We start from the raw sequence: 20376 nt of genomic DNA, 5'->3' as shown, positions 1-20376 counted from the left end.
CCCACCCTCGTCACACCCTGACCTGACCAAAATAATACAAAGAACATAGATAACTAAGGTCAGAGCGTGACACAGGCATGGATCAAAGCTGGCGAGACATTCAATGATGTCATCTTCACAGACAAATCAACCGTGGCCCTTGAGCAATTTGCTCAAAATTGCTACAGAAAAAAAGGAAGAATATCAAGAAGATTAACAAAAGCATAAAGATGTCGATGAAGAAATGCTGTTTTGAGTTAGAAATGTAACACTTTAGAGTACTTAAGCATTGAATACATTGCAAGTTGAGGGATTTTCACAACAGTAGCCGGGCTATAAAAAGTCTATTGTCTTGCTAATAGGAATCATTTGCATGATGGGCTACATTCTTTATTGTAACCACAATGTCATACATAATTTGTTTCTACCTTTCCAATTACTTTTAGAGTTTGGGATTTACAAATGTGCGCTTTTCATTATTAGTTACATTGTTTTAGTTCAAACGTGCAGACATTTTTTCTTTAAATGATTGTTTTATGTAGGATGCTACATTTTTGACCAGTTGCAATTGTAAGTAGGCCTAATAAAAAAAATCCTACTTCTATTAGGCTGTTAAGCCTCATAGCCTACCTCAGCCAGTTAGGTTATTTTATATAGGTCTAGGCTCCGAAGAAAGACTCAAATTAAGCCCTCTTGTTGTTTGTAAAGTCAAATTCAAAAGGCACTTGCACATTTGAGCTATCTTTTTTGCAGGTGCATGGCAACAGCCGGATAGGATGAGGAAAAGAGGAAGGAACCCACACACTGCTCTTGATCATATCACTGATCTTTAATAAGCCTTATGTATCGACCTCACGTCCTTCGTCAGAGCTTTTGTGAGTGTTTTAAATTAGCACCCTTATGTAGACCTAGCCCCACCCACATCCGTTCCACGCATCGAAAGGGGTTGGAGGTGAAGGAAAACAAATAAGTGCTACCAAATATAACAATATGCATTTCATAAATATTCAAATAAAGTGTGTACATAAAACGTATTAAACACGTCTGTAAAACCACAATGAGGACATCGACCTACCAAGCAAGTTTTCATAAATCATTGGGTACAATGTAAGAAAAACATCAGCGTAATCTGAAATAGGGGCATAATTCATGTTCAAATTCACAACATAGGCATTTCATAATTAAGACCTTTAGGAAATAATGTCTGGAGGGTGAAAATCTAAAAACATTCTGGATGATTTTCTTTTGTGGCTGGCAGCTGGCACAGACCAATTTATCCGTAAATAAAACATGCCAGTGTTTCTTGATCGAATCTCCCACTTTTCACTAGTTAATTTTGTCAATAGGGGGAGCTGTTAGCATTATTTTTTTTTTTACATTTCCAAATTAAACTGCCTCGTACTTAATTCTTGCTCGTACAATATGCATATTATTATTACTATTGGATAGAAAACAATCTCTAGTTTCTAAAACCGTTTGAATTATGTCTGTGGGTGAACCAGAACTCTTTCTACAGCGAAACTCATGACAGGACATGCGAAGCTCTGAAAAATAGTCTCTGATCTCGGATCAGTTTAAAACTCTGTGTGTGCCCTATGGCTTGACATGAACTGCACCCGCCTTCCCCTGGATGTCAGTAACCAATGAGAAGTGGAATGGTGTCTCTACGTGTTTGTCAGAGTTTATAAAAGGGAATGGAGTGAGATGTCCCTTCTTTTCGACGCTCGCCAGGATGCAAGGGAGGACATCAGAATCGCATGCTCAAAAGCTCTCGTTATTGATCAAAGATATATCCGTCTGTGATTTAATTCGATATAGGTGTTAGAAACATCATAACGAAGTTATTTGAAACCGATTTATATCAGTTTATGCGAGTATATTGCTATTTTTCKGAATTTCCTTAGTATTGCGTTTGAGGATTTGGGCATGTGTGTGCCGTGTAGCTATCGTTAGCTGCTAGTTCCGAAGTTGARGAGGTCGTTTTACAACAAAGCAACGATTCTTTTGGACAAAGGACACATTGCCCAAGATACTGATGGAAGCTCGTCCAAAAGTAAGAGTTATTTAGGATTTTATTCCGTATTTATGTGGAAAAATGTAAACGCAGTTGTCRGCCATTTTTTGCGGCACTAGTCTGGCTGTAACTCACAATGTATGTCTAGTAACGTWAATTTTAAAAATCTAAATCAGCGGTTGCATTAATAACCAATGCATCTTTCATTAGCTGTCCAACCTGTATTTTTTTAGTCAATCTAATCGATAAATAATTCGTAACATAGGTGCCTTTCCAAGATGGCCCGCCACGAAGCATGTCATGTTTTGACAGTTACATTGCATAACCACGATTTGTGATGCTAAATATGCCCATTTCCGAACAAACTTATATGCATTGTGTAATATGATGTTACAGGACTGTCATTAAGAATTCTGAAAAGGTTAGTGAAAAAATTAATATATTTTGGTGGCATAACGTTATCGCCCTTTTGCCTTGATTTAATGCTGGTGTGATGTTAGCTCATGTGGTATCTAAATAACGATATATTGTGTTTTCGCTGTAAAACACTTAGAAAATCTGAAATATTGTCTGGATCACAAGATCTGTCTTTCGATGCTGTAGGCTGTGTATTTTTCAGAAATGTTTTAGGATGAGTATTTGGTAATTGACGTCGTCTCTGAATTATTCCGGCTGCTTCCACGCTATTTCAGATTGCAGCTGCAATGTAGAACTGTGATTTATACCTGAAATATGCACATTTTCAAAAAAACATATCCTATACCATAAATATGTTATCAGACTGTCATCTTATGAAGTTGTTTCTTGGTTAGTGGCTATATATATCTTTATTTAGTCGAATTAGTGATAGCTACAGATGCAGGAAAAAAATGGTGGAGAAAAAAAGTTGTGTCTTTTGCTATCGTGGTAGCTAATAGATTTACATATTGTCTTCCCTGTAAAACATTTTAAAAATCAGAAATGATGGCTGGATACACAAGATCTGTATCTTTCATCCTGGTGTCTTGACTTGTGATTAATGATATTAGATGCTTGATATTACTGTGTGACGCTATGCTAGGCTATGCTAGTCAGCTTTTTTACTGTGGGGGGTGCTCCCGGATCCGAGATGAGTACCAAGTAAAAGTTAAAAGTATATGTAGTTGTAGTTGTGAACATTACAGAGTGTTCTTATGTTTAGCGGGTCTTTTTTGTAGCAGTTCATGTCTTGTTTTCCCCAATGCCAAATTAAGAGCTTCTTCCACACATTGTGTAGAATAGCCTCTTCTTAGAAACCTATTGCGCATCTCTGCTGCTTTTTCCAGATAGTCCTGAAAATGATTTGTTGCAAGTTGGGGAGGAGGGGGTTTCACACCTAGCTCAAGTTGGGGAGGGGAGGGAGGGGGGTTCACACCTAGCTCAGCTATTAGACAATTCTTTATTAAAGGTTGAATAGTCTATTGTTCAGCTAATAGCCCATCCTGCTACGCTTGTGAAAAACTAATAATAATACTTGTTTCCCTTTCCACGTTAAAGATTCCAATTGATAAAGTGTCTTTAGCCACAATCGGCCTCAACCCCAATTAATACATTTGGGCACAGTCGATAGTGTGCTGGACTTCGGGCTAGAATGTTGAGGGTTCGAAACCTGTTCCCTGCTTGCTATAATGAATGAGTTTGATACACCTGGTATTGGATATGGCTGAAAAAAAATTGCTGAATAGCGATTTTCGTAAATTAACTTTATGACAAAAACATATGCACAATCGTTTGTCTCTACATTAACTAACATATTCCTCTCAATTGTACATGTTTTGCTTGAGTCGTTATGACGTTATAACTACATACATTTGCTTCCCGTAATGTTTTGTCAGCCATCTTTGCTGAAGTCACCAGGGACGGGTGGCCCGCGTCAAATTTGTCATTGGAATCACTCAATATGATTGGTCATATAAAAACCTTGGGACCCAAATGCATAGTGAGTGCTCTAACTCCCCCTTGTGGTGGTCTGGAGCAATGAAGCCGTGACGCTGGGTACCTCTAAGTCCCATGGTGTAAGCTCGCAACTTTTAAAGAAGGAACCACTGTTGGCGTACAGAGACACATTATCAGCAACCATCACTCCTGTGTTCCAATGGCACGTTGTGTTAGCTAATCCAAGTTTATCATTTTAAAAGGCTGATTGACCATCAGAATAACCTTTTGCAATTATGTTAGCACAGCTGAAAACTGTAGTTCTGATTAAAGAAGCAATAAAACTGGCCTTCTTTAGCCTAGTTGAGCATCTGGAGCATCAGCATTTGTGGTTTCGATTACAGGCTCAAAATGGCTAGAAACAAAGACCTTTCTTCTGAGAAACAAACGCCTCACAAGTCCTCAATTGGCAGCTTCATTAAATAGTACACGTCTCAACGTCAACATTAAAGAGGCAACTCCGGGATGCTGGTCTTCTAGGCAGAGTTGCAAAGAAAAACAATGTCTACACTGTATTTCTGATCAATTTTATGTTATTTTAATGGACAGAAAATGTGCTTTTCTTTAAAAAAGCAAGGACATTTCTGAGTGACCCCAAACTTTTGAACGGTAGTGTATATGCATTACTAGTGCAATATTCTACAAGCATTAGATGCTACATGCTTTGTACTTTGTATAAGTGTGTGGCCATGTTGAAATGTGAGTTTTGCAGGCAACCTCTCCAGGAACATATCCCATAATATTTGTAGTTATAAAGCACTCAATTGAGGAGAAACACCTAGACCAGATTATATCATAATATTTCACAAATATTGATATAGTAGAAATATAGTATATTATGAGCAAATTCATTTAAAAAAAACAACTTTAAAATGGAAAAGTTATTTAGAAAAAAACCAGCATAAAAAACAAATAGATGCCCTGGTTGCATTACATACATGTGCCCCTTTTTTCAATCGTTATAATAATTATGTTTCTGATTTTTATTGATTATCGTTCTTTATGACTTTAGTTAAATGGTCACTAATAATGGCCAAGTTTGTCTATTTTGCTCTTAGAAAGGAAAATGCTTGTATCTAGGGTTGCAACAATCTGGTAACTTTCCACAAATTCTCAAGTTTTCCAGAAATCCAGGAGGATTCCCATATTAGCTGCATATTCCCTCCTGAATCCAGGAATATCCCATCTGGGACTTCTGGAAAACCTGGGAATTTTGTGGAAAGTTTCACGAATTTTGCAACCCTAACAGAAGCTAAGTGGCAATGTGTACAAGCCGTGCCTGGTAAAGCCTGGTCAAGCTGGGTAACTTCCTCCATGGTATCACGTGCCCAGATCAGCCAGTCTTTGGCTGCCCTGGCTGGCCTGGGCCTAGGGATGGGGTCAGGGTGCTGCTCATACCTAGGTGTGCAGGCGAATGAATACGGAGGCACATGCAAATGCGTTCTAGCTTCCGTCCAATCGCCGGAAGGGGTTCCAGTTGGGGGTCAACACCAAACCAAAAAAGGGACGGATCTGGGACAGATCTGACACCCTACCGGATAGTCAGTGAAATGCACTGCCACTGACTTCCATTTATTAACACAATTGGACTTTGACTTAATTTTGAAAACAATCAATGTTACCAATGTAATTTTTTTTGTAAAATTAAGGTAAATTGATGGAAAGAGAGGAGGAAAGAAAGAACAAAGATAGTGCAGCTTACAAGTCATGCATCGCGATGGCAGACGGACACAGTGCTGTGACGGAGGGCAAACACGATAAAAACAGATAGATACTCATGACACGGCACAGGCAGGGCATGACAGGGCACCAACCCAACACAGTGCAGTATCAACAGCAAGGTGTGGTCATGGTCTTACCGATGCGGTCCAGGCGGTCGATGGCTACAGTCTCGAAGGCGCGGCGCATCATGGGGTACTCCTCCAACACCACGTTGAAGTGATCCACAGAGAGGGAGAAGAGACGGCAGTAGGTGTCGGCGCGAACGCTCGCCGTGCGTCTCCCCTTCGTCAGCAGACAAATCTCTGTCGAGAAAACACAATGAGACAATAAGCTCAATTCTTACTTTTTGATGTCACTGAAATAATGCACTGTTTCTGTTTGCTCATGAAAGAAAGATAGATACCCACACTTTTGAACACTCCTGCAGTTTTATTGTGCAAGAAGACCTTGGGTCTGTCTGTAGGTATCTTATCTTTCTTTCATTACTACTGGATGTGTGTACACTACTTGTAAACTCTTTCTGTTTGGTGTCTATGCTGACTAAGGCTTCATGGCCAAAATGCGTTCCATTGTCAGTAATACCTTTGTTTGTTAGAACTGGAGAGCTCTGATAGACACACATGGAGCGAGGAAGCAATGGACTGAGTAATTACAGCCATAACAAAGACCAGCTCTAACCTAATCTGGGGTGTGCAACCTCCAACATTGGACAAATTACCATATAAATGAAGAATGAGCAGTTTCCAAGGTACAGCTGGATCTGGTGGCATGATAACCTAATGTGCATGTAAATAAAGTGATGGCCGCTGCGTTGTAACTAGAGCTATGCAGAGTCAATTCATCATGTTGTCACTTTGAGCTAATGAGTCGGAAAAATCACTTTATGTACTGCTGGCTGCTGCCACTGCTGCTGTCTAATGTTGAGTATGTACAGTACATACTGTATACTGTATAGACACAGTGGCCAGGATTGAAACAAAGACAGATTACAACCTGGTGAACTGTGATTTAACTTTGAAGATGATTTCATCCTGAGCCGACATCCACAGCAATTGCAGCGATCATGATCTCGGTGATCATCAGGGCAACTGCCTTTAAAACTCTATCGCTGTGCACAGGTATAGTTCATCCTTGATGGATTGAATCCTGGCCTCATTGCTTGACTTGGACTGAAATAGGTGCTGGTATTCATTTGGGTGCTGTTTATATATAGGTGCAGGAACTCTGCAACACTTTCCAGCTTATATTCTATAAGAGGAAAAGGAGCTCAGCAGTAAAGAAATTTGAGGTGCTGGTTCTCAGCTCCGGTGAGCTTGGCCTGTATGTAGCGAGTGTAGTCCCAATACTTTTGCTTCATATCGAAGTGGTAGACAGAACTCTGCTGATGCCCTGGTCCTTATCCCAGACCTTCAGTACCTACCCAGATGACATGTACAATATGTTAGCCACTGGGACCTAATGTGCTGGACTTGCTTCCCTAATTCCTAGACCAATCACTCTGCCCTTGGACATGTTACCCATCAAATTTGACTGACGCCATTCTTGGATCTAATTCAGGAAAGGTAATTATCAACCCTGCTACTGTGGGGTCAGACCATCCAAACAGACCTATCAGAAAAGAGGGTCACTGGGAAAGTAAACCTTGCACATCTTGTCCCCAGGGGCTAGCTGATGTTAGCTGATGCTAGGGTAACTATTTATTGATCGTGTATTGACAAACACGTCCATATGGTGCAATATTTTCTTTAGAGCAGAACAGTGAGTCATATTTGCAGCACAGTGAATGAAAGGAGGTATGATTAATTAGAGGAAAATGCCCTTGACATTCACAGCCTAGATTTCCTCTGTGAAAAGCATTAGCTGCTAGAGCTGCCTGCTGTATCCCGCAGGATATGAAAACAGCACGCTCAAGCTGCGAGTGTGAACAAGGTGTTAGTGCTCTTACAATGGAAAAATCTCCTCATAAGTGCAATCTATGTTGGCACAGAGAGACTCCATGGGGTGCAATATGACAGGAGGCGGCCACACTGGATGTGTCTGAAATGCCACCCTGTTCCCTATGTAGTGCCTACAGGGTTCTTGTCAAAAGTAATGCACTGCATAGGAAATGCCATTTGGGACACAGCCAGAGCCAAACTGCCACACCGTCCCCCCTCTGTACCCATAACCTCTTCACTCTAATTACTTCCTTACCATCCCAGTCCAATAGAGAAAGAGAGAGACAAAAAATAATGAGCTAGCAATAAGAAATTTACAGCAGCTAAGAGCAGATATAGAGTTGGTTTCTCCTCCTGGCGGCCCAGATGAGAAAGGTTAGCTGTTAGCCGCCTGAGTGGGCGAGCAAAGAGAAGGTGTTTCTGTCACTCTCACGAATGAGTGGACAATCAGTTAGCTTATCTCTCCTGTCCTGTATCTCCTTCAGGGCAAACAGTGTGGGAACAGAGCCCAGCCATCCAGCCTTGTTGCAAAGTCATCTTGATGACAAGCAGACCTGGGTTCAAATAATATTCATAGTATTTGAACCCAGATCTGTTGTGGGAATGAGGTAGACTAGTCATCTGGACAACCATGCCTCGAAGTGTGAGGCCTAGGAGAGTGTGACTCGCCGGTTAGTACCGCTCCACATGATCTGATGTGTTTCTTCATCGCCCCTTCCTGTTACATGTCATCACCATTGACCCCTGGGGAACCCTGGGTAATTTGCCATCACTTCATGTGTCATACATCTCATTTCCCCATGGACCCAAGAGCTGGGCTATGTTATTATTTTGATAATGTGGTTTAGTGGATGAGAAGTAGTGAGTCTCCTGACTAATGCTAATCCAGTATTCAATATGGTAATGATATTCAATATCCAGTGGCACTGGGTGCAGCTAGCCTAGCATTGCCGGTTATGGCCTGGTCCAATGGCCGCTATATTATGATGCTGATAGTGTGGTTCAGTGGAGGGGAAGTAAGGAGTTTCCTGACTGGACCAGCTGCTCCCAAGTTAGAGCTCATCTCTTACTGCCATACTCATGCAAAGACAAACAGACGAGGTAAAAATATCACTACCCACCAGATGGGCAGCTGGCCGGAAAAGGGGCCTGGTTTCAGCATAACATGGTAGAATGACTGGCCACACACACCCACACGAAGCAGCACACATGCACACACACACACACACACACACACACACACACACACACACACACACACACACACACACACACACACACACACACACACACACACACACACACACACACACACACACACACACCACACACACACACACACACACTTGTGCATCAAAAGAAGTGGAAGCTTTGTTTCATTTCAAATTAGATTTCCCATCCATTTGGGGGCTTACAGTGCCACCACCACACACATCAAGCTCAAACTAAACAGAGTTCACTGGTGACACCCCTGAAATTCCCTATATAGTGCATTACATTTGACCAGAGCCTTATGGGCCTTGGTCAAAAGTAGTACACTATATGGATAATAGGGTGTCATTTGGGACGTTACCAAAAAGTGCAGAGCTGAAGCAGTACACTACAGTACAATCTCTAGATGGAGCTGCTAACTGCAACTTCGCTGTGACCCATTCTGATTACAGCCTTAATTTGCCCATGTCATAATACAGTTCAAGTCGGAAGTTTACATACACCTTAGCCAAATACATTTAAACTTAGTTTTTCACAATTCCTGACATTTAATCCTAGTAAAAATTCACCACTTTATTTTAAGAATGTGAAATGAGAATGATTTCTCATCTTTTATTTCTTTCATCACAATCCCAGTGGGTCAGAAGTTTACATACACTCAATCAGAATTTTGTAGCATTGCCTTTAAATTGTTTAACTTGGGTCAAACATTTTGCGTAGCCTTCCACAAGCTTCCCACAATAAGTTGGGTGAATTTTGGCCCATTCCTCCTGACAGAGCTGGTGTAACTGATTCAGGTTTGTAGGCCTCCTTGCTCGCACCTTGACTTTGTCCTTAAGCCATTCTGCCACAGCTTTGGAAGTATGCTTGGTCATTGTCCATTTGGAAGACCTATTTGTGACCAAGATTTAACTTCCTGACTGATGTCTTGAGATGTTGCTTCAATATATCCACATATTTTCCTTCCTCATGATGCCATCTATTTTGTGAAGTGCACCAGTCCCTCCTGCAGCAAAGCACCCCAACAACATGATGCTGCCACCCCCATGCATCATGGTTGGGATGGTGTTCTTCGGCTTGCAAGCCTCCCCCTTTTCCCTCCAAACATAACGATGGTTATTATGGCCAAACAGTTCTATTTTCGTTTCATCAGACCAGAGGACATTTCTCCAAAAAGTACGATCTTTGACCCATGTGCAGTTGCAAACTGTAGTCTGGATTTTTAATGGCGGATTTGGAGCAGTTGCTTCTTCCTTGCTGAGCGGCCTTTCAGGTTATGTCAATAAAGGACTCGTTTTACTATGGAAATAGATACTTTTGTACCTGTTTCCTCCAGTATCTTCACAAGGTCCTTTGCTGTTGTTCTGGGATTGATTTGCAGTTTTCCCACCAAAGTTCATTCATTTCTAGGAGACAGAACGCGTCTTCTTCCTGAGCGGTATGATGGCTGCGTGGTCCCATGGTGTTTATACTTGCGTACTATTGTTTGTACAGATGAACGTGGTACCTTCAGGCATTTGGAAATTGCTCCCAAGGATGAACCAGACGTGTGGAGGTCTACAATTTTCTTGGCTGATTTATTTAGATTTTCCAATTATGCCAAGCAAAGAGGCACTGAGTTTGAAGGTAGGCCTTGAAATACATCCACAGGTACACCTCCAATTCACTCAAATTATGTCAATTAGCCTATCAGAAGCTTCTAAAGCTATGACATAATTTTCTGGAATTTTCCAAGCTGTTTAAAGGCAAAGTCAATTTAGTGTATGTAAACTTCTGACCCACTCGAATTGTGATACAGTGAATTATAAGTGAAATAATCTGCCTGTAAACAATTGTTGGAGAAATTACTTGTGTCATGCACAAAGTAGATGTCATAACCAACTTGCAAAAACTATAGTTTGTTAACAAGATATTTGTGGAGTGGTTGAAAAACTAGTTTTAATGACTCCAGCCTAAGTGTATGTAAACTTCCGACTTCAACTGTATGTCATAACAGCTGACATAACTTGCCATAATATGGTCATAACATTGTTATTTTATGGCTGGTTATTACACCTACATAATAGTGTCAAACCCCACATTTATTCAAATTCGTTTTTTTTCCTGCCAAGAAGTCTCCTTTCATTTGAAAGTTTATTTCTTAAATCATTAGTTTTGTTGTAATGAATTCTTTAGTCATGTTTTTTTCACAATTCTTTCATCATAGAAAATACACTTTATGACACTGTCATGAAGCATTATGACCATCCTCTGTCACTTTACTTAGACTAAGAAAATACACTTCATGACACTGTCAAGAAGCATTATGACCATCAAAGTCATATATGCCAGATAGGCCTATCAGATACATGCCCATCTTGTCCTCCTCCTGAAATCTGCTCCTGCATTCATCCCAGTTATCAGCAACAGAGCATTGGGGTAGGTGTATGTCTGACATCAATGTGTGCGCAATTACAATGATAATTTAACAAGGTAAATTTCAAAAGATTTTATATATCATAAACATACTGTTAACACGTAGGCTATGGTGTAATGGAATGTGTTGTCTTGTGTGGTAGGCTTTGAGGGTTTTGATACTTATGTAGGAGTCATAACCAGCTATTGAATAACGTAGTACAGTATATGTCACAACAGGTCTAAATAAGTGTCATGAAAGTGTTATGACCATATTATAATAGGTTATGACAAGTTATGTCAGTGGTTATGAAATATTATGACATGTTTATGAATGTGCCATAACTTGTTATAATGCTGGGTTGTCAAGTAAAGTGTTACCGTTTCACTGGTCCACTATGTTCTAATCAGATTCAGCCCTGTCTACAGTATTGTTTTGTGCTGTGTCAGGACAGGACAAGTCTGACTTTGCCCACGGAAAATAATGACATGAAAGCTGAATGAATTCAGGGAATTTATATTAGTCAATGATTTATTTGATTACAATACAATACATTTGTACTGTTTTTGATTGCTTCGCTGTTTTTACCTGGTTTCAATTCAATTCGATATTTGGACTAAATCAGATGTGAGGTTATTCGGACAGCAGGGGAGTTTGAATGAAAGAATTGTCCACTCATTCATTTCTTGATTCACATCTTTCTTCCCAGGCAGGCCATATCTATCTGGAAGATTACATGATTGCACGCCACACAGCCAGCCAGAAGATATACTTAGAATCTTAAGTCGTCTTTCCGTGGGAAGGGGGGGTTGAACTTGGATCAAATGAAAAATGAAATGTCCCTCTGAAAATAGTTAGCCTGAGCCACCCCAGAACATTTGGCAATGTAAACAACTGCCTTTTAAATGGATAGTTTGATGAAAAAATATTTTATGATTTGTATAACGCTCTAGCGGGATGGGTGAATTACTCCCTCAATTACGCAGAAGGAACATTCCCTGTTGGCTGCTGCTACAGACCCCAATGCAGAGCAGACAGACATGCAACCTTTTTTTGTCCTCTGGGTGATCTGAGCCCTGATCCCTGGCTTGGCCTGTCCTCTCTTCATCCCCCTCAACCCCGCCTTCCACCACCCCATCCAGATGAACGTTATGTAATATGAGAAGCTAACTCCCGTCCCAAAATGTTTTATCTGCAGTGATGGGACTTGACAAACATCAAAGCAAAGGCAAAAGAGGATTTGAGTGGATGGAGTGAGTCTGAGTACGCCTACACAGTGGTCCTTGACACAGTTACCTGTTTCCGTATTATAGCTTGGTGTCTGTCTAAGCGAAAATTGGTACTGTAGAAAACATGCAGGATGTCTTTTGTTTTCTCTACGTACCTCCAAAGTAGGAGCCGTCAGTCAGCTTCATCTCTTTGTTGAGCTTGGTGATAACCCTGGCCACACCATGTTGGATGAAGTACATCTTCTTGCCCACGGTGCCCTCTCTGATGATGTAATCGTTGGGTTGGAACACCTCGAACTTCAGCTTGCTCAACATGCCCGTCACGAAGTTGGGGTCTGCGTTGGCGAACAGTGGCATGGTAGCCACAAGCTTCCGGCAGTTGAAGTTCACAATTTCCTAAAAAAAAGAAAATATAGTTTTTGGTACTTAAATACTTAAACAATTGTATGTCTATAACAAAAGGGAATAAGAGTGGTGATAGCAGTCAACCCTGACGTGTCCCTCTAATCTAATTCATGAATAATTTGTTCATTGGATTTTAGACAGATGAATAATCCAGGAAAGCAATGTCTTTTTGTGAGTTCTCCAATTTCCCTTTTCTGTTGGTTAAATAATACACAATAACAAATGGTATTATTTTAATGTGAGTTCATCCAAATTCCACAGGTAATCTCAGATTACATATTTTCTCTCTATTTGATTGAATGTATGATAGTTACGTCCATAAGATCCGCTTTTAATATCTCTGAGCCACTTTTCATCACTCTTTGGGGAACTTGTGCGCTATTGTCTATCAAATACGATGATCATTGCCTCAGTAGAGGCCAGTCATTCTGGTCTCCTCAGACACAACCAGCGATTGCTTTATGTATGGGGTCATTCAGGGGTGGTTAATAAAATGCTCTGTTTCCATGTTTTAGCTTGGTATATGTTCAAAGTATAAGGAGAAAAAAAGGTTCTGTAGAAAATAGTCAGGAACTATTGTCTGATGATGATGAGTTTGACCTCAGTGAAAGCCAGTCATCTTTCTCGTCTCCTCAGACACATCAACCCTCAGATATTGTTGGAGATTGTTTCCTGTATTGGGATGTTTACTTACTAGCACCTCCCATACCCACCTCTCCAATCCCCTCTACTCCTATGTCTCCGTCTCTGTAGCTTCACTGTGCCATTCAGATTTAGCACCTCGACCCTCCGCTCCTCAGTCTGCCATGCAGAGAGAAAAACTGACAGAGCCTGGCCTTCACTGCTCCACTAACCCCTTACTCACTTCTTGTGAGGGATGATGACTCTCCAATGGGAGCATCCAGGCCAAAGTGACATCAGCCAATCTCCTGTCTGGCTGGGCTTGATGCTGTTAGCTCAGTACTGAGACAACAGTAGCAGTGAGCCAGCCAAAGCCATGGGTTCTGACCTCAATCATGTACAACGAATAATGACTAAGATACCCAGTATTCAGCCCGGGCTGGTCAGGCCCGACTCCAGTGGGGAAACAATCTTTAGACTTTATCCATTTAAAGCAGCAAACTTGTCACATGGCAGCGGTGCCTGGCAGTATAAATAGCTAAATAACAAAATGACGGCCGGCTAGCTCCAGAAATTCTGGAGATAAATCATGAACTGTTTTCTCACATTACGAAGAGCGTCATCATCACCCACCCACACCCTTTTTCTGCCATGATTAAGCTGGTTATCCCTTTCATGCACCGAACTCTACATTTTACATTCACATAATTTAGTAGACGCTCTTATCCAGAGCAACTTACAGTAGTGAGTGCGTACATTTTCATACTGGTCACCTATGGGAATCCAACTCACAAGCCTGGCGTAACAAGCGCCTTGCTCTGCCAACTGAGCCACACGGGACCCCTGTACCATCCTCTGCTATGCTGGTATGGGGTGAAATATGTGGTCCTGTCCAGTTCAGTGCTCTGTGGATCTGTCTTATTTTGGTTATTCTGGGCTAGACGGAGATATCTGGGCTGTGCTTTACTATGCTATATAGACCTATGTGTGTGCTCTACTGTGTATGTGCTATCCTGTTCTTTACTGTGTACAAATGTCTGATCTTAATTTGACCCCTTTCGTTGCAGGAGGAAAATAATCCTGCAGCAGGAGAATTTGAATGAATATTGAATATTTAGAATCACTGCCAGGGGGCAGCTGGAAGCAGTGTTTGTAGGCTATACAATAACTTAGACTGCCGGGTTACTGGGCATCAGTTCAAGTAGCCTATGTAGGCTATGTGCATGCTACAGCGCATCTTGTATGGATTCTTACGTGGATTATAATAAATTGACATATTTGTAGAGTGTAGATGTATTTTTCATTAGGGAAAATCCGTTATTTAAGATCATTTGTTTTATCATATGTTAAAGGCAAGCAATAGATAGAATAAATGACTGACTACCTCAATGCCTATTAATGGTTATAGCCGCTGACCCCGGCACACATATGCCAGAGTCGGAGTTGTTTTGAATCCGGCCCAGTCTCCTTTACATTTTTTGAGTAACTATTACTTTTCTAGTTACTCTCTGTGGGCTGTATTTACGTTTTACTCCATTACATTTTACCAAACCACTTCAGTTACATACGCTCAATAAAGCTTATTTCTCTCAAGTAATCTGCACAAAATTGTTTATATCCCTGTTAACGAGCATTTCTCCTTTGCCAAGATAATCCATTCACCTGACAGGTGTGGCATCTCAAGAAGCAGGTTAAACAGTATGATCCTTACCCAGGTGCACCTTGTGCTGGGGACAATAAAAGGCCACTTTAAAATGTACAGTTTTGTTATACAACACAATGCGACAGATGTTTTGAGGAAGTGGGCAATTGGCATGCTGACTGCAGGAATGTCCACCAGAGCTATTGCCAGATAATTTAATGTTCATTTCTCTACCATAATCTGCCTCCAATGTCGTTTTAGAGAATTTGGCAGTACATCCAACCGGCCTCACAACCGCAGACCACGTGTACAAAATGCCAGCCCAGGACCTCCATAGCCGGCTTCTTCACCTGTGGGATCATCTGAAGGGGGGTGCTGAGGAGTATTTCTGTCTGTAATAAAGCTTTTTTGGGAAAAAAAATATATTCTGATTGGCTGCATTCCTGCTTAGTCATGTGAAATCCATAGATTAGGGCCTAATGAATTTATTTAAATTCACTGATTTCCTTATATGAACTGTAACTCATTAAAATCTTTGAAATTGTTGCATGTTGCGTTTTATATTTTATTTCAGTATATATATTTCTGGAGTAAGATAAATATTTCTTAGATATAATTTGGCTGTTGAAATTGTGTTTTGAGGGTGAGTGCAAATAAAATGGCTAGGTAGCTAACTAGCTAGCTACCACATTACGTTGCCACTAAATAAGCTGGCTAAACTAGTTAGCTAGCTGCAGTGCCAGCCATGTATCTAGCTAACATTAGCTCGATCAACCGGGCAGTCCAGCACAGCATCCTCTCAGTCCATTGCTCTCTATCACTCTCTCTCTCTCTGTGTGTGTGTGTGAGTGTGTCTAAATGTCATTCTGTTTTTATGACTGGGCCTATAAGCACATCTGCCATACAGTACAGTCAGTGTATCAGCTCAGTAAGCATTTTGTGCCATATACTAGAAATACCTTTTTTTTGTGTGTATTTTTATTTACAGCTTGTGGTGGCACATCAAAGGGGGTCAGCCAAGAAAAAAAAAAAACTTCAAAGTGGAAAGGAGAGGTTCGGAAGAGAAGGATGGAGGATAAATCCTACCTTGGCAGGAAAAAATAGGATTGAGTTGACTATGGCAATTGATATTTGCACTATTACTATTACCTGAATACCTACCTTGATGTTTAATTCCATGCTAAAACACATTTTACTATCAGTCATGTTACTAGTATACAAATCAGACTGATTTGCATACTAGCAACATGACTGAAATGATAGTGAATTGTCAATATCGATTGTTGTTTGACTGCTGTTGTAACACTTACCTGACCCTCCTTGAAATTCATTCAGAGTGAAAAATGACACATCACATTAAACTTGAAATTATATTGTGAAACACATTTTCATGAATGCTATAGACATTGTAACATTATTCCAATATCTTGAGTACCATTACATTTTTTATGAAATTGAGCACATTGATAGATATTAAGTCAACTTTGAATAAGACCGTCATTTAAACTGTACAGCCTACAGACTTTGTTTGATGTCAGTCTTCATTGGAGACTACCTGTGCTGGACATCTGCAAGATGGTGCAGACAGACTTAGAGTGCCTTCAGAATGTGTTCATACCCCTTGACTTATTCCACAATTTGTTGTGTTACAGCCTGAATTCAAAATGGGTTAACTAGATGTTTTCACTCACCCATCTACAAACAATACCCCACAATGACAAAGTGAAAACATGTTTGTGGAAATGTTTGCAATTGTATTGAAAACGAAATACAGATATAGCTCATTTACATACACTACCGTTCAAAAGTTTGGGGTCACTTAGAAATGTCCTTGTTTTTGAAAGATTTTTATTTTTTTTCATAAAAATAACATCAAATTGATCAGAAATACAGTGTAGACATTGTTCATGTTGTAAATGACTGTCACGATCACTGTCGTCGTGGAAATGACCGGACCAAGGTGCAGCATGGTGAGCGTACATTTCTTTTTATTTATAAATGTCGCCAACAAAACAAAGAATAAGGAAACGACCGTGAAACTTACTTCGGCTATCATGCCACTAACAGAGACAACTACCCACAAATACAAAAAGGAAAAAAGGCTGCCTAAGTATGATTCCCAATCAGAGACAACGAAAGACAGCTGTCCCTGATTGAGAACCATACCCGGCCAAACATAGAAACAAAGAACATAGAGTTTCCCACCCGAGTCACACCCTGACCAACCAAACATAGAGAATAAAAAGATCTCTACGGTCAGGGCGTGACAGTCCGGGTGTGCATCTACTTTGGGGTGGGACGCAGACCCCACTCCACCTCTGGCTCCCCCCACTTTGGTGGCGCCTCTGGTGCGGGGACCCTCGTCGCAGGCCCCGGACTGGGGACCGTCGCCGGAGGCTCCGGACTGAGGACCGTCGCAGGGGGCTCCGGACTGGGAACCGTCGCTGGGGGCTCCGGACTGGGGACCGTCGCTGGAGGCTCCGGACTGGGGACCGTCGCTGCAGGCTCCGGACTGGAGACCGTCGCTGCAGGCTCCGGACTGGAGACCGTCGCTGCAGGCTCCGGACTGGAGACCGTCGCTGGAGGCTCCGGACTGGAGACTCCGGACTGTGACCCGTCGTTGGAGGTTCCGGACTGTGGCCCGTCGTTGGAGGTTCCGGACTGTGGCCCGTCTTTTGGAGGTTCCGGACTGTGGCCGAAAGCTCTGGACTGGGAACCGTCGCCGGAAGCTCTGGACTGGGAACTGTCACCGGAAGCTCTGGACTGGGAACTGTCGCCGGAAGCTCTGGTGTGTGTAGGCGCACTGGAGGCTTGATGTGTGGGTCCGGCACCGGTGGCACCGGGCTGATGACACGCACCTCAGAGTGCGGAGAGGAGGCACAGGACGTACTGGACTGTGGAGGCGTACTGGAGGTCTAGAGTGCAGAGCAGGCACCACTCGTCCTGGCTGGATACCCACTTTGGCCCGGCACGTGCGGAGCGCAGGCACAGGATGCACTGGGCTGTGACAGCGCGCCGGAGACACCATGCGCAGAGCTGGCGCAGGATGCCCTGGACCGAAGAGGCGCACCGGAGACCAGGAGCGCTGTGCTGGCACAATCCGTCCTGGCTGGATGCCCACTCTAGCCCGGCCGATGCGGAGAGCTGGAATATAGCGCACCGGGCAGTGTACGCGCACTGGAGACACCATGCGCTTCATCGCATAACACGGTGCCTGACCAGTACCACGCTCCCTACCGTGAGCACGGGGAGTTAGCTCCGTCAACCAACCCATGTGCCACCCCCCTAATTTTTTGGGGAGCGGCCTCCCGGTCTTCCTTGCCAGCCGTGACCCTGTGTAACGCTGGTCCCCTTTTCTCTCTGCTTCCGCCTTACTCGCTGCCTCTGCCTGCTTCCACGGCAGGCTCTCGTGTCCTGACATCACCTCCTCCCAGGTCCATGATGTCCTCCACTCTGTCTGCCCCTCCTTACCACGCTGCTTGGTCCGCTTGTGGTGGGGAAGATAAAAATATCTCTACGGTCAGGGCATGACAATGACTATTGTAGCTGGAAACGGCAGCTTTTTTATAGAATATCTACATAGGCGTACAGAGGCCCATTATCAGCAACCATCACTCCTGGGTTCCAATGGTACGTTGTGTTAGCTAATCCAAGTTTATAATTTTAAAAGGCTAATTGATCATTAGAAAACCCTTTTACAATTATGTTAGCACAGCTGAAAACTGTTGTTCTGAATAAAGAAGCAAAAAACTGTCCTCCTTTAGACTAGTTGAGTATCTGGAGCATCAGCATTTGTGGGTTCGATTACAGGCTCAACATGTCTAGAAATAAAGACCTTTCTTCTGAAACTCGTCAGTTTATTCAAGTTCTGAGAAAAGAAGGCTATTCCATTTGAGCAAGAAACTGAAGATCTCGTACAACGCTGTGTACTACTCCCTTCACAGAACAGCGCAAACTGGACTAACCAGAATACAAAGAGGAGTGGGAGGCCCCGGTGCACACGTGAGCAAGAGGACAAGTACAAAACACCAGTCTCAACGTCAACATTGAAGAGGCGACTCAGGGATAATGGCCTTCTAGTTGGGCTCTAGCTTGCAGACCATAACTGTGGTGGTTGGCTAGGCTAACAGCTAGTTGGCTAAATAGCTAACGTTAGCTGGCTGGCAAGCTTACTGGCTAAGATACAGTGGCAAGACTAAAGTATGTGAACTTGTGACTAAAGTATGTGACTAAAGTATGAATTACCTGGATTTCTACATAAATTGGTCATCAAATTTGATCTGATCTTCATCTAAGTCACAACAATAGACAAACATAGTGTGCTTAAACAAATAAGACACAAACATAATTTAAATATTCAGTGTCGGTTGGAAAATGTATGTGAACCCCTAGGCTAATGACTTCTCCAAATACAAATTGGAGTCAGGAGTCAGCTTCCCTGGAGTCCAATCAATGAGACGAGATTGGAGATGTTGGTTGGGGCTGCCTTGCCCTATAAAAAACACTCACAAAATTTGAGTTTGCTATTGACAAGAAGCATTGCTTGATGTGAACCATGCCTTGAACAAAAGAGATCTCAGAAGATTAAGATTAAGAATTGTTGACTTGCATAAAGCTGGAAAGGTTTACAAAAGTATCTCTAAAAGCCTTGATGTTCATCAGTCTATGGTAAGACAAATTGTCTACAGTATAAATGGAGAAAGTTCAGCACTGTTGGTGCTCTCCCTAGGAGTGGCCGTCCTGCAAAGATGACTGCAAGAGCACAGTGCAGAATGCTGAATAAATTTAAGAAGAATCCTAGAGTGTCCTCTAAAGACTTACAGAAATCTCTGGAACATGCTAACATCTATGTTGACGAGTCTACGATACGTAAAACAGTAAACAAAAATGGTGTTCATGGGAGGACACCACGGAAGAAGCCACTGCTGTACCCCAAAAATTGCTGCACGTCTGAAGTTTGCAAAATGCACCTGGATGTTCCACAGTGCTACTGGCAAAATATTCTGTGGACAGATGAATCTACAGTTGTGTTGTTTGAAAGGAACACACAACACTCTGTGTGGAGAAAAAAAGGCATAAAACACCAACATCAAAACCTCAGGGAGCATCGTGGTTTGGGGCTGCTTTGCTGCCTCAGGGCCTGGACAGCTTGCTATCATCAACGGATAAATGAAGTCCCAAGTTTATCAAGACATTTCGCAGGAGAATGTTAGGCTACCTGTCCGCCAATTGAAGGTCAACAGAAGTTGGGTGATGCAACAGGACAA

At 42.2% G+C, this 20376-nt stretch overlaps 1 pseudogene; it reads right to left on the bottom strand.

Annotated features, from left to right (window-relative positions):
* LOC112073687 (potassium/sodium hyperpolarization-activated cyclic nucleotide-gated channel 1-like) overlaps positions 1-20376 on the bottom strand; it is a 55103-nt pseudogene that overhangs the window by 25731 nt on the left and 8996 nt on the right.

The sequence above is a fragment of the Salvelinus sp. IW2-2015 genome, unplaced genomic scaffold (assembly GCF_002910315.2).
Source record: "Salvelinus sp. IW2-2015 unplaced genomic scaffold, ASM291031v2 Un_scaffold2337, whole genome shotgun sequence".
NCBI classification, from domain to species: Eukaryota; Metazoa; Chordata; class Actinopteri; order Salmoniformes; family Salmonidae; genus Salvelinus; species Salvelinus sp. IW2-2015.
This window is presented reverse-complemented; position numbering and strand designations above follow the sequence as displayed.